Genomic DNA, 13,792 nt, shown 5'->3' with positions numbered 1-13,792 from the left:
TAAATGGGTAAACTTGGTATTTCTTAATTAATAACTCTAAGTGAAAACAACAGTTAGGTTGTGACACGAGGTGACAAAAGTCAGAAAACTAAAAGTTGAAACTGAACTTTCAGCCTTGGCTTTGAACTTTCTCATCTGCTTTTCAATCTGCTGCTTTAACAGCATGGAAATATTTAAGTGTCCAAAAGGCAACTCATCTTTCACAGCAGGTGGAAAAAACAGTTGTCTCAAATAACTAGAGTGTCATCTCTGAGAAAACACCTATAAGATGATTTGAAGTACTTTTCTGGTCAGCTGCATATGTTGACTTCCAGTTAGAAAATTACTATTGGAGACATTTATTTTCCTGCCTTTTTGTGTTTATAGATGGTATGGGGGTGAAAAGATACAATGAGGCAAAAGCACAGGTATGTTTATCACTTAAAAACATGCCAATGTCCCCCAAACTCCAAGTGACAGCCAGCATTTGGAAGTCATAAAACTGTGAAAGAGAGGAAGAACTTAAGTAGTGGACATGGTACCTGACAACCTGACTGCAGAGAATTTTGTTTCCAGTCCAAGCCCCTCATTTGAAGCATTCAGTGCACCACTCAGAAATCTGGGTCTCCCATCAGGCAGCCACCCAGTTCCCAAGACCAAGGCAGCCTCACACCTCCTTCCTCGGCCACTCCTGCCGAGTTACTCTGCTGTTACACAAAACCTTGAATTATTCATTCAGCCAGATGGCAAAAGAGTGAAAAAAGTATGCAGGAGACTGTGGGAGAGAAAGGTGGGACACCTGGACTCCAGATCCCGCTCCACTAAGTTAGCTATCAGGAGGGAAACAACATTACAAACTCAGGCATTCCTGACCTGGATGTCCTATATCCCTCTGTTTGGAGAAATGTTCTGAAAATTCAGACAGAGGAGTGCATTTGCATCCTTTCAAAGTCTCAAGAGAGCCAAACCTGGGCTTCTTGCATCCTCAGTGAATGCTTAGCCAGTGGCTAAAGAACATAAACCAACGTTAACAGCACATCTCCAGTCTGACAATCCACTTACAAAATTTCCTAGTTAAACTGACCAACAAATTTTACCAGTGTTTTGAAATTGTTTGAAAGACAAAAAGCAAATTTTATTTAATAGAGTCTTAGAAAAAATGTTTACAAAATTAAAAAGAATTCCATTAATTCCAGGCAATGCCAGTCTTATGCCAACTGAACAGGTACTCTGGTAAAAAAAATGTTAACTGCCCTTAGTTAACAACAATATTCTGCAAAAAGGTTATCCTACCACCTGTCCTTTGTACAACTCATTTTATTACTAACAAAACCACGTACCCTAACAAGGTGGCACTTCTGCAAGCAGACATCAAGCAAATATGAATGCTGTGCAACATGAAACAAATGCAAGCTCTGATTCATTATACAACCTGAAGGGCATCAGGCTAATTTAAAGGTCTAAACAGAACATAGAAAACATCAAACAGAAGTTTTATAGAGTTATTTCCATGCTAAGTTTCTAGACAATTCAGACTAAGTTTAAATTCTGCGATGTTAATTCAAAAATGAACACCAGAAGCCAATTCCAAAAAACAATGCTCACAAGAAAGCCCACCTCTGCACAACTGCAACTGGATTAGAAACAGAAAAACAACTGCTGTTTCCTTTAAAAAACATACTATATTTCTAATAGTCAAAGATAAAAATAAGACATTTAAAATTGATGGGGCGAAAGAAGAGCAAGCCAAGAAAAGAGTTTACAATGCAGTTAGCATGAAGGCCTTCCTTTTGGCTCACTGAAGTGAACAAGTTTTAGGTATTGGAAACAAGAGTCAAAAAATGGCAAGATAGGAGATGATCAAAAGCTTTGGCAACAGCTGCTATAGCACGGCTTTAGGAAAATGTGATGGTAGGATACATGATGCAAAAACAGACCATAAGACTCAGAACTAAATAACATGTTGACCAAAACCCTCAAAAGATGAGGTATGAACAAAGGATTCATTTGTAGACTGGATGACCTTGCTATCACTACAGCAGAAATCAAAAGGAACATGATGATGGAGAAAATCACGTATTTTGCTATGGAAATGACCAACATTTCTTCCCATGTGATGGCGGCATGTATCAGCCAGACTGCTTGTGGGCAACACCCAGGGAGCCCATCCATCCAGGATTACCCATATTTGCTCTATAGCCACTCAATATCATGTATCCTCCAACTACATCTCATGCATCTATTCCATAAGAAATTTCAATCATGGTCAAATATTTAAATACCTGCACTAAAACCAGCTAAAAAGATATGAAGCGAAATAAAAGGTCTTACAGGTAAGTGCAAGAAATAAGCTACTAACAATTAATTTTATGACATATTTTTTCTATATTTTATTAGTTGTTTCTCAGCCCTGCAAGACTGAAGCATGTCTATAATTTTATTTGCAATGACTATGGAAGACAGTTGGAACCATTGTTAAGAGAAACTCCCATTCCTGTGCACTGTCAGCTACTCTGAGACTGCCAGCTTGACTTATTACTTCCAGTTTTTCTCTGAATTCTCTCTGAAGAGTTTGTCTGTAATTGTATTCAATGTAGCTGAAAGATAAGGTGCACTAACCTTGACATTAAATCTCTAGTACTAATGACACCTGAAATACATGGAACCTTTTTATGTGAGAGCAAAAAGAAGGTAACCTTTTTTATGCCATGAAGAATGAACACTTGATAAATGAGCAGTCCTGTTAAGAGAATAGATTGTTCATATGTCTAACTGCACAAGAAAAAGGCATTAAAAATAAAATGTGAATCACTAGAATACAGTGTACCAGATAGGCTTGGGGTTTATTTTATAACTATATATATATATATTTTTTATCATGCTTATATAACAATTACTGTGAATTCTGAAACACCCATAAATATCCAAGATACAGAGGGGATAAAAAAATCCAAACATACTGGTTGCACAACCGCAGATAGCTCCTACTGTGAAATAAACCTGTTGTATTCTGAACAGCTGTAACTACATTTCTGTTAATCAGCAATTAAAAGTATGGTCATCACAAGTGCTCTCCTCTTCCCTCCTGAACCTTCAATGTTCAGAATTGGATAAGGACATTAATACCATACATTCAAATTTTTTTTTATGGGAATACTTTTGCTTTTCACAAAGCAGAAGTATGCAGCAGATGGGTATTGCCTGCCATGTACAAGGAAAGAGACCAATAGCTAAAGGGAGACAGCAGACTTCTCAGAGACCTTGCTCCTTACACCAGGTGTGTTGACAGAATTGCCAGCAGGGAAAGGATAATAAACCTTTTGGAGCAAGGCAACGACTGCTGCTTCTGGGACCATATCAGCATAGAAACAAGCATTTGGTGCTGTTGAGGTCTGCAAAGTTTTGTCATTATTATTCGTATATACTTTATGCAAATGGCATACGGTGTGATATTGAGTAAAATGTGTCCTTTGATTAAAAAAATGACTTACTATTATACCATTGGCACAATTTCCATCTATTTTTACCTTATTAGAATATAAGGTATCTGAAAATTTCACACTTACATTTTTTGGTTCTTTCATCCCAGAATGATTCAATCTACACACTTTAAGAAGGGATAAAATGACATTAACCAATTCAAGCAACATTAACCCCAAGCAAGTGATGATGGAGACACAGCTATATGGTAACAAGCCACCTTCAAGAGCAAACTTTATTTCTGCAGAATTCCTACCAGAGTGCACAAAATAGGATCCTTTCCTGACTGCAGCTAATACTGGAACTTTGCTAAAATTTAATTTGCCTACTGGAACAGCTATGAATGTAGCTGGACTTTTGGTACTAGTTTTGTTGTATGGATATCAAAAGCCAGAATGAAATTTCAGCTATAAGAGACTAAAGCAAGCTTTCCATGCAGCAGTGTCTAGGTGAAAGATAGCAACTACAAGAAAGGAATCAGAAATGCTATTTAGTATAAAACAGAATTTGTTTATGTTTCTCCCCTTTCTGGCAATAATAGATGCATAATTTATTTGGCTGCATCTTCTCTTTCACAAAAATGTACATAAATTTGGCCAAGCCTTTAGAAAAATTAAAAACTGCAACTCCAAATACTTTAATGGACTTCAGGAACCGGGCAATCAAGCTCACGAAATTTCACATATACCAATCATGCTGGCACTGCTGATCATAAGTTTTGAATTGCTGCAAACCCTATAAAAAAAACCCATCGTCTTTCTGATTTCCCTTTTGACTGCATAAGCACCTTCTCAAATGAAACACAGTGAGAATACCATATTGCATTCATATTCTTGAAATCTTTATCCCTTGTTCTCCAGCTCCTTATTCCGCTTCTCAAATCATCAATCACTCTTATCTATGTACTCATACACCTTTATATTGGAATATATTAAAAATAACCAAGTTTTGATGTACAGCACCCTGTCTACACCACCAGCATATTATTCTGCCTTTCTTTTTTATTATTGTTTGCTCTAGAAGGATCTCAGAGCAGTCAAATTGCACATGAAAATCTACTAAAGGTTAAAGGCCAGATACCAATAAAGCCACAAGAAATATTCATTCATTTAATGTGATTAGGGTCCAGAACATGCCATTATTTCAAGTGGAAGAGAAAGAACATTGCATAATCTTCATACAGTCTCATATTTCCATATACATATATTTGTGGAGTTCTCAACTCCACCTCAGCAGATATTGTAATATCTTCAGTTACCTTATATCAGAGTACTGACCAAATCATACTAAGAAAATAAATTAATTGATGCAGTATGCCTTGTAATACTTAACTTCATATTGCTACAATTTCCCAAGAATTGCAGAGATTTGTATTGAAACTGGATAACTGCATTGTAAAATCTGTCAAGGGAGATGTTAATAGGACAGAAAAATGATTGGTGGTATTTCAGCAGGTAGAAAAGCAAGGAAAATATTTTGGGATTGCAGGACAAATAAATTATATAGATACAGTTATTTAAGAATTTGGAATGAAGCAATTGGTCACATTGATGTCATAGTTCTGATGGATAAGCAGTCCCTGAAGCTGTTGTGTGCTTCCATCACAGCACTGGATTGTACTTAGGTGACAGTTGGAGATTTCTCTTCACAAATACTATTATAGTTTTTGTAAAGGAAATGTGAAAGTTCTCAAGTAGAAAATTGTTTCAAGGGAAAGGTTTTACAGCAAACACAGTTCTGGTGAAGTGCTCTGGTGTGTGGTCATGCCATGTCCCAGGAAGGCTGTGCCAGGCCTGTTACCCACAGGTCACCTGGCCTTTCTTTGAAAAGCTCCCACTGGGGTGAAAGCAGGGCTTTGCTCCTGACCCACTGCAGAATTCCACCAGTGCTGCTCTGGTTTTGTTTGCTATGCTGCGCATTGTGGCAGTCCAGTTCTCACTTCACAAGCAGTGGGAGGAAGAAGCTCCAAGAAAAGGGAGGGCTGGACAGACAGACAGACAGGGATGCCATTACAATTTTTCCAAGGTAAACCCTCCCTACCATGCTTTCTCTGAAGATTAGTGAAAATTACTTCCTTTTTAAAATGGAAACCAAACACACTTAGTGATGTACATGCTGAGTTTACCTTGCTCAGCTCTCTAGTGCTATAAAGACTTATTTTGAACAAGATTTGAGCTATATCTCTGAACAGACTTTGATCAGCTGTAATGCAGAGCCTTTTTATTATCCTACAATGTAAGGAGAAGACCTTTTCTTGTTCAACATATAATTGCTGTATTTGCACATGCTAAGTATGCTGAAAACAATAAAAGTTAATGAAGAAAAGTACTGGTTGTAATGAATTAGTAATATTGTTAGATTTGTATTTGGAGTTGATTTTTATTGTTGTGGATGGAAGATGATCAATAGGAATATGTAATCAAGTTGTATGTGCTTTTCATCTCCTGAGACTCATCTTGTAAATGAGATGATGAATCTCACAAGATTTATCCTGGAGAGAAAAAACTAAATAGAATAATTTAGAATAACTGCTTGGATTTCCTCTCACTAAAAGCTATGGAAAAGCTACCAAGGACTGGGAGACAAAATTACATATTTCTTTAAGATTATAAAAGACATCACTGCTCATATTTTGACATACTTTTCCCATTATCTTTCAAGCAATTTTGTCAAGAGCATTGTACTTCTTAATGTACTTGGATATTGAATATTTTAGGACCATGTATTTTCTCTACCAGTTAATTAGCTAAGCTTCCAAAGTACTTGCTAGTTGGGATACTGTACCTTTGCTGAAAGCCAGCCTTCCAGAAGATAGAAATAAGAACAGTTAAGTCCCAAAGGAAATCATTTTTATGATAAAGAGTCCTAATGTGCCCCAGTAAAGGTGAGGATTGATTGTTATGGCCTATTGTTACTATAATTAGAAGTCAAACACCAATTAGCAGTTCCATTAATAAGATTAATCTCTGCAATATCTGCAGCTGAGACCCAGGGCTTGTGTGCAATAAGACAGTGTGAATTTAAAGTGCAACAGCTACACTGTACTAAAACTCTCAGGCTTAATACTTACATCACACAAAAGATATCATCTCTGCTTTCTTTGAGTTTTGAGTTTCTACATACACTATTGGTCTTACTACATTTTTCTAATTTAATACTTTTTATTTTGTTTAAACATGTTCATCATCTATCAATGATTTAGCAGTCATTGATGGGGATAGGTGCAATGGAGCATGAGGTCTCCCAAACTTTGGTTCACAGCCACTCCCTCTGCATTGCACCAGGTCAAGGTAAATTCAATTTAGTTTCCATTACTAGTAAACCCAGAAAAGTAGTAATGGAAAAAAAAAAAACCAACTTCTTACAAATATGAAAGTACTCTTCACATGATAAAAATCCATTGTATAGTTAGGAATCATTTTTTTACTTGAAAATATGAAGGTAAGAAACAGTCAAATCCAATCTCTGAAGTTAACGTCCTATGCAGTTCAGAGTACAGAAATTGAAAGAAGGTTAAGATCTGAAATGAGGTGAAGAGTCACACACTTGTGCTCGTTGTATTCTTGTAGGCACTGAAATCATAATTTGTATGGTCTTTCTTTGGTTTTATTTCATTTGTGTTTTACCTTTTACAATAACTCTCAAAGAGATTTTGTCCACAGATATACCTAACACCATGCAAGGTAAAAAGAAGGCTTTTGCAAAATTTAATAGCAAACAGGTCAAAGCAACCTTTAAGTGTCATTTACACTCTAGGAATACAATAAACCTCACCTCCTTCACCAAAATTTACTCATGGCTAACTAGCCAGGAGGCTTTGTAATGCATTTGCTTTTTCCTTTCTTTCTTTTAAATGGGGACTATCTAATTTCTTTCCATAGATAAACACATCTAGATTAATGTGGAGACACATTCCAGTTGGAAAGCATTTAAACAACTATTTAAAATTACAAACATCTTTAAACTTGTCTACTGTAGGAAGAAGCTGCTGACAAAAAATCACAGGTGAGCTGAGCAAGTGAAGATACAGCTCACACAGTAAAAGACCTGCTTTCCCAGACAGCATGACCTGTTCCTACAGCAGAAGGCAGCCCTTTGCTACTGGAGCCATCTACTCTGACTGGAGATGTGAGTCACCCGAGCATTAGCATCTCTCAGCTGCTTGGCTGCATTCACAAGAACAGGACAGAAGCTACTTGCCAATAGCTGCAGCTCTCAGGGAATGCAGAGCCAAAGGTGCATATCCTCATGCAGTATTTATTCTGGTTTTCACTCAACATGGAACGCCTTTTACATCTTCCCAATTTCCAGAGAAGGTGTCCTCACACCTCATATGCTGTTATGCTAAATACATAAAGCGAAGTATTGTCATTTCAGATTCTTCTCACCCATAAAGTCCCAGTCCTACAGCAGTCCAGGTCAAAGGTATAGGTCAACCAACCAATGTTCATCTGTGCATATTTTTGCAGACTGCAAGTCTCAAAAGCATATTATAATCAGCATATTACCTCTGAGCTTTTGACTACACTAGCCCATATCTATCTTTGCAGACTGGAGTCGTCCAAGGACCATAATTCACATAAGCTTAGATTCCCTGGAGGCAGCCTGAGTGCTCCTCCTGCATACAGCAATTAAGGACTGCTCTAACAAGCACAGCACCACCGCTGTTACGGCTGCCATGGCATGGGTTTTGGAGAAGAACGGATAGAGCTGCAGATGGTGAGCTGTCACCTGTGAGAAATAGAGGAGATTCCCAGTGTCCCCATTAATACACAGCAATTTGTCCCTAATACACAGTGGCATATCCCTAAGACAGACAAGACTTTTACGCTTGTGTTCCTAAAGTAGGTAATTTCTCAGAGTCACCATTTCTAATTCTGAAAATCTTGGGATGCAAAGTTCTTTGGATACTACAGCTGACAAATGACCATAAAGATACCTAACAGGCTAAATTATGCCAACATCAGTGTAGCCTCTTGTGAGCTCCATAGTCATGAATGCACACCAGTGACACTACTAGACACAGAGCTGAGGCTACAAGCTGGAGGTAGAATGCTCACTCATCTGTTTAAAACACATCTTGATTATCACCTTGTGAAGAAGACTCTCTTCTTGAAAGACCTGACCTTCATGAAGAAAGCTAGATGAGTCTGACCTCATTGCTGACTCTGCTTTCAGAAGGAGGTGGGTCTACGGACCTCCTGATATCCCTTCCAACTTGAATTATAATGTGAACCTAGATGTACTATCGGCATCATCTGGTTAACCCTAAAGGAGGTTAATGGAAGGTCAAACTTTCTTTGAAAATGGCATAAAGCTCTTCGGAATATAGGAAAGGAAATAAAGTTAAGGCAAAAGCTTTGTTTTCCTATCTAGCAAGAAGCTGGGAGAAACCTGGCTAGAACTGCAGAGTGACAGATCGCTATGTCCTCTGTCCTTACAGTCCTTAGAAAGACACCTACCCCCTCTGACTTCTTTGTAATCAAAGAAACATTCAGAGAAAAAGAAACCTAAGGGTGAATGAATCCTCTGGTTAAGATCTGGATTCAAATTTTACATGTTCCTTGGAGTAGGTTAGAAGAAGAAGATTACTGTGATATGGCCACAATGATAAAGAGCATGTGAAATGACTCTGTGACCCCTGTGTGTGTGTGTACCTCCAAAAAAGGTACTCATAACAACTTAGTATTGGAACATGGCAAGAAAAAAGATTCACCACCATAACAAGGATTTGGCTTCTGCTCCCAGCTTACTCTTAAACTGGGCTTTCATTGGAATCAGCATCAATGCTGTTCCAGAATAATTACTAAAACACTATGGAAAAGGTACCTATGTTCATGATTCCTGTCACTACAGTATTGCCACCACTCTTCCAAGTAGCAGGAAGGATTCTGATTCTGAGACAAGTTTATCCAGTGAGTACCTTCTTGTAGTAAAGCATATTCAGCTTGCAAAGTGATAAAAGGTCAACTGTATCATCCTAAGGAAGAAGGTGCAAGGACAGAGTCCAGTATCGATAGTACAGAACTGAAATTCAATTTCAATTTCAATATTCTGTATTGAAATTCAGTTTCAATATGGAATGATTAGAAGGTCTTTGCTTGTCAATGGCCATAGGATCCACCAGTGTGGATGCCCAGGCAGATTTGACTGAAAAAAGGATTGCTTTAAACCTCTGACAAGCATCCAAGGAAATCTGCAGAGCTGACTCAATGGATGTCAATACTATAGGGTATTTTTAAAATTGGCACTAATAGGGAAAAAAAAAAAAAAAACAAAAGAAAAAGGGCAAAACAGAGAAGAGAAAATAACTTGCTGTGCTAGAGCCAAGGATGCTGAGGGCTGAAGAGATGGCCCAAGTTTGTTCTTTGGTGTCACTTGCATTCTAAGCTGCAATACAGAGGCTATGTCAGGCATTCATTACTCAATACAAAGGCAAGGAGATCCCTCAGTCCCCAGGCAGTAGTGTCTGGCAGTGCCAGACGTGAACAGAAAAAGATACCCCTTTGGGTACTTTGAGAGAGGACCCAAGCCAGTCTTAGGATCTTCAACTGTGAGAATGGAGCTCCACCATGAAGCATAAAGTTGTCAGTGTTCAGAACCCACACGATCCTGGAGTTTCAATTACAAACCTCACTACCAGCAGCAAAGTAAAATAACAGCAAGCTGTATACTTCACTATCCAAGTGAGCTTTGCTCTGAGAGAAGGCAATGCAGTGTCAGACTCAAGTATAATCACTAGTTAGGAAATGCATCTCAAAGCCCTTATGAAGCTCAAGCCTCCTGTATCACATCTGAGGCACTCTCTGATACCATTAGCATGATAAATTATTGTTAATTCGATTCTGCCTAAACCCAATGTGAGTTCTGCTTTCTCTTTAGCACAGGAGTAAGGACTTTCAAGGGAATATGCGATGCATGCTTTGCTTGAGCACAGGCAATGACATCAACTCTTACATGATACTGTTTGCATACTCTGTACTGAGCACTACAATTGATCCTTATATTTCAATGCTTCTGTAGCCAAGGAAATATTTTCTTTAATGCTAAGAAACCAGCAAAAAGTTCTAATTTAGGAAATCTGTCCAGCAGCTGAAATTGAGCTGTTTATCATGCTGCTACTTCTCTTCGTCCTCTTTTGGGATCACTGGTGCTGAGCTGGAAGCAGAGCCAGGTTCTTTTCCTCGCCAATAGGAATAAAGTCAGGCTGCTGCCAACATGATAGGGAGGTGGCTGTACAGCATAAAGCATGCCAGGCAGGCTTTTATAACACTTCCTCCCTTATCTTCAGCATGGCTCATAAGGCAACCAGCAGTTACTATGATACCCTTGCACACAATGACCCCCACGGCCCCAAATTAATGCAGGCAGATCACGACTCTTGCAAATCATGAAGTGCTAAAGCTGAAGGCAATGCTGGCCAGAGGCAGCACCATTTAACTACACTAGTCCTGCTCCTGTAACCACCTAAATTGTAATCCTCATTATTCTGGAAAAGATTGTTCTCTGGTAGCAGGCATTGGTTTTGTTCCATTGTGTACCAGTGAAAAACAGATGCCAGCTAGGAAGCTAGATTATCTATTTTTATACATTTAGGTCAATTGTCCTTTGAATTGACATATCTAGAGAACAAGAAAATAGGATAATTTTTTTTTTCTATTCCAAATTCAGCTCTCAGTATCTTTCTGTTTTAATTTTAATTTTTGTATTGCCTTATTGTGATTTAAGAATATGAAATAGTGAGAAGAGGTTATGCAGAATGTGCCAAATTCCAGGATGAAAAGGTCCACCATGGTTTTTTTGTGTTTTTTCAAGGTAAATGGTTATCACAGTGCTACATCTTCCTGGTCACAGATTATACATTTAGTGTAGTACCAGTTACAGAGGACTGATGGAACCTGGCTATCTACTGCAGGACTGAATATTTAAATAGAGCACAAGAACTGGTTCCAACACAAACACTGGGAAAAGAAAGACTGGGCTGGTGCAGTTGCTGACAAGTACTGGAACAACTTAGCTCATGCTCAGATTTCAGAAATGCAATTAATTAATCACTACTAAGTATCCTAAAATCAAGTCAGCCATATCCCAGCTAATAGTCCACAATATAATGTTCACAGCACGTAAGTATCAGGCAGTGAAGATGCTCATTACAGTGCCAGAAATAATATTTCCAGCAAAACATTATATATAAAGATGAAGTAATTATATGGCATGGCAACAAAAAGAGCTGTATAGATTACAGCTGAGCTGAAAATCTGTAAGAATCTATTTCCAAAAAATACTATCCAAAGCTGGAGAAATATAAGCAATAAAAGATTAAGCATATTTCTTCACTTCATATCACTGAGGGATATATTTTGCCTTTGGTACATATGTCAAATACACACAAACCATATATAATTACATTGCAACCAAGATAGCAGACAAAAATGCACTAATGGAAAACAACATCCTTTTGTTCGTCTTCAGGAGAGGGCAGTTTGTAAAACACTGCTTGTAATACATGTTAAAAATATCACAAAAAACCTTTAAGATCACAACTTTACAAGCTGCCTATTCTCTTAGCTATATACAATGGAGAAATGGAAATCAGAAATTAGACTCACATTTAAATAAGTGCAGTTGGAAAAGTACCTTAAATAAAGAAAGAACTCCAAAGCCAAAATCCACAGTGACTTCAGTAGAGGGCAAGAACTGACCATTATGACACAAAATGAAAAAATGCAGCGGCATATTTGCTTGTATTTACACCATGTTACAGGACTTAAAGTGTCATTGAAAACCCATTCAAATTAACAACTCCACAGTCATCACTTTTGCAGACAGTAATGAACCTTAAGTGAACCTGTGTGGGCGTATTCAAAACTGCTTTGTTTTTGGCGTACCTTTGTAACTCTGAAGTAGATATTATAATGGCTATTGACTTGCTCAAACTTAGATTATTAGGCTAGATTTTCAGCTGGTTGAACTGGCATCATTCCAATGATGTCCATTTACACCAAATGGCTCATTATTAATTCAAGGTCTTATTTGCTCCTTAATGAATACTTCCACTAGTCACCTTCCGAACGGCAGCTTTAAATGCTCAAACTTTACCTCCATGGTCAGAATCACCATACTCAAGAACTTAGTTATCAAAAAAATAATGCTTTTTCTCTCCTTTTATGAGGCATACTTAAGGTAAAATTTTTTTAATCATTTACAAAACAAACTAAAATACCTCCTGTGCCATAATTAACTAACTAGAATTATGCTTTCATACAGCATCATTTGCATATAAATATAAAAATTTTACAACCCTACGGGGACATTACGGATGAAACCAAATAAGAATGGAATTAAACAGCCAAAAGGACAACACAGCTTTCCATAACAAGCCTGCTTTACAGCCTCGTCCTTTTTCTTACTTATTTCTGCCTGTACTAATTCATATATATTTTCCTTCTCTGCTATTTTAAGATACTACACAGATTTTAAATTTTTTTTGTGTTTGGTCTTTCCAATTCTATGATACTACTTCTGCATTTTGAAACAAAACAGGATGCAAACATGTCACAACAGGATGCAAACATGTCACTAAGCTTGTGCATCTTCCTTTAGTGTATTACAAAGGTCAGAAACACAATTAACAAAAAACACAACAGTCTTGTTTCCTCAACCAAGCAACACACAATTTTTCAAAAGGTTTTTAAAAAGTTCAAAGTTTACAATTTTTCAACATTCTGCATAACCTCTTCTCACTCATGACTTGCTTCAATAGAATAGTTCACTATCAAATATACAAAGGAGAGCAACCACTGATTTTCATTACTGACGTTACTAGATTAAGAAATTTAGTTTAAAAGCTTACAAAATATTTAGGAACTTAATGAAGCTGAACTATCTCAGTGAGAGCCTAAGGAACCATAATGGCAGGCTCAGTAAACCTGCTGTGACACGTGGGAGGTAAAAACTTTATTCTACACTGCTGCTGCATGGGAAAACACCCTCCAAACAGGCTATACAAAAACTTCTGTGCTCAGTGAGACCAACTGGTGTCCCGCAAGGCTGGCATCTCACTCGGAAATTTCTAGTAAACAGGTATACTCAAATAACACGGGAGGAAATCAAAATGAAAATACTCTGTTTAAAAATGTTTTCTAGCATTGGGGTTTTTTTATTCTGAGTACCTCTTAATGTAAACTTTCAACTAACTATCTCGACCCAAATGTTTCCAATTCGGTAGTGCCCAAAAACCCACAATTAGATACAATAAGAGTTACACAAAGAGTAGGAAATGGTTTTCACTGTGGAAAGCTTACAATAAACATGAGGAACAAAGCTTCGTGAT

The 13,792-nt window shown here is 37.6% G+C and overlaps 1 protein-coding gene across 1 annotated transcript in view; it reads right to left on the bottom strand.

Annotated features, from left to right (window-relative positions):
* The window catches only part of PDSS2 (decaprenyl diphosphate synthase subunit 2), a 110,420-nt gene that overhangs the window by 51,243 nt on the left and 45,385 nt on the right, over window positions 1–13,792 (bottom strand). The gene's annotated exons all lie outside the window — the stretch shown is intronic.

Source organism: Molothrus aeneus, chromosome 3, assembly GCF_037042795.1.
Source record: "Molothrus aeneus isolate 106 chromosome 3, BPBGC_Maene_1.0, whole genome shotgun sequence".
NCBI classification, from domain to species: Eukaryota; Metazoa; Chordata; class Aves; order Passeriformes; family Icteridae; genus Molothrus; species Molothrus aeneus.
Note: the sequence above shows the minus strand (reverse complement) of the source record. Positions and strands in the feature narration are given on the sequence as shown.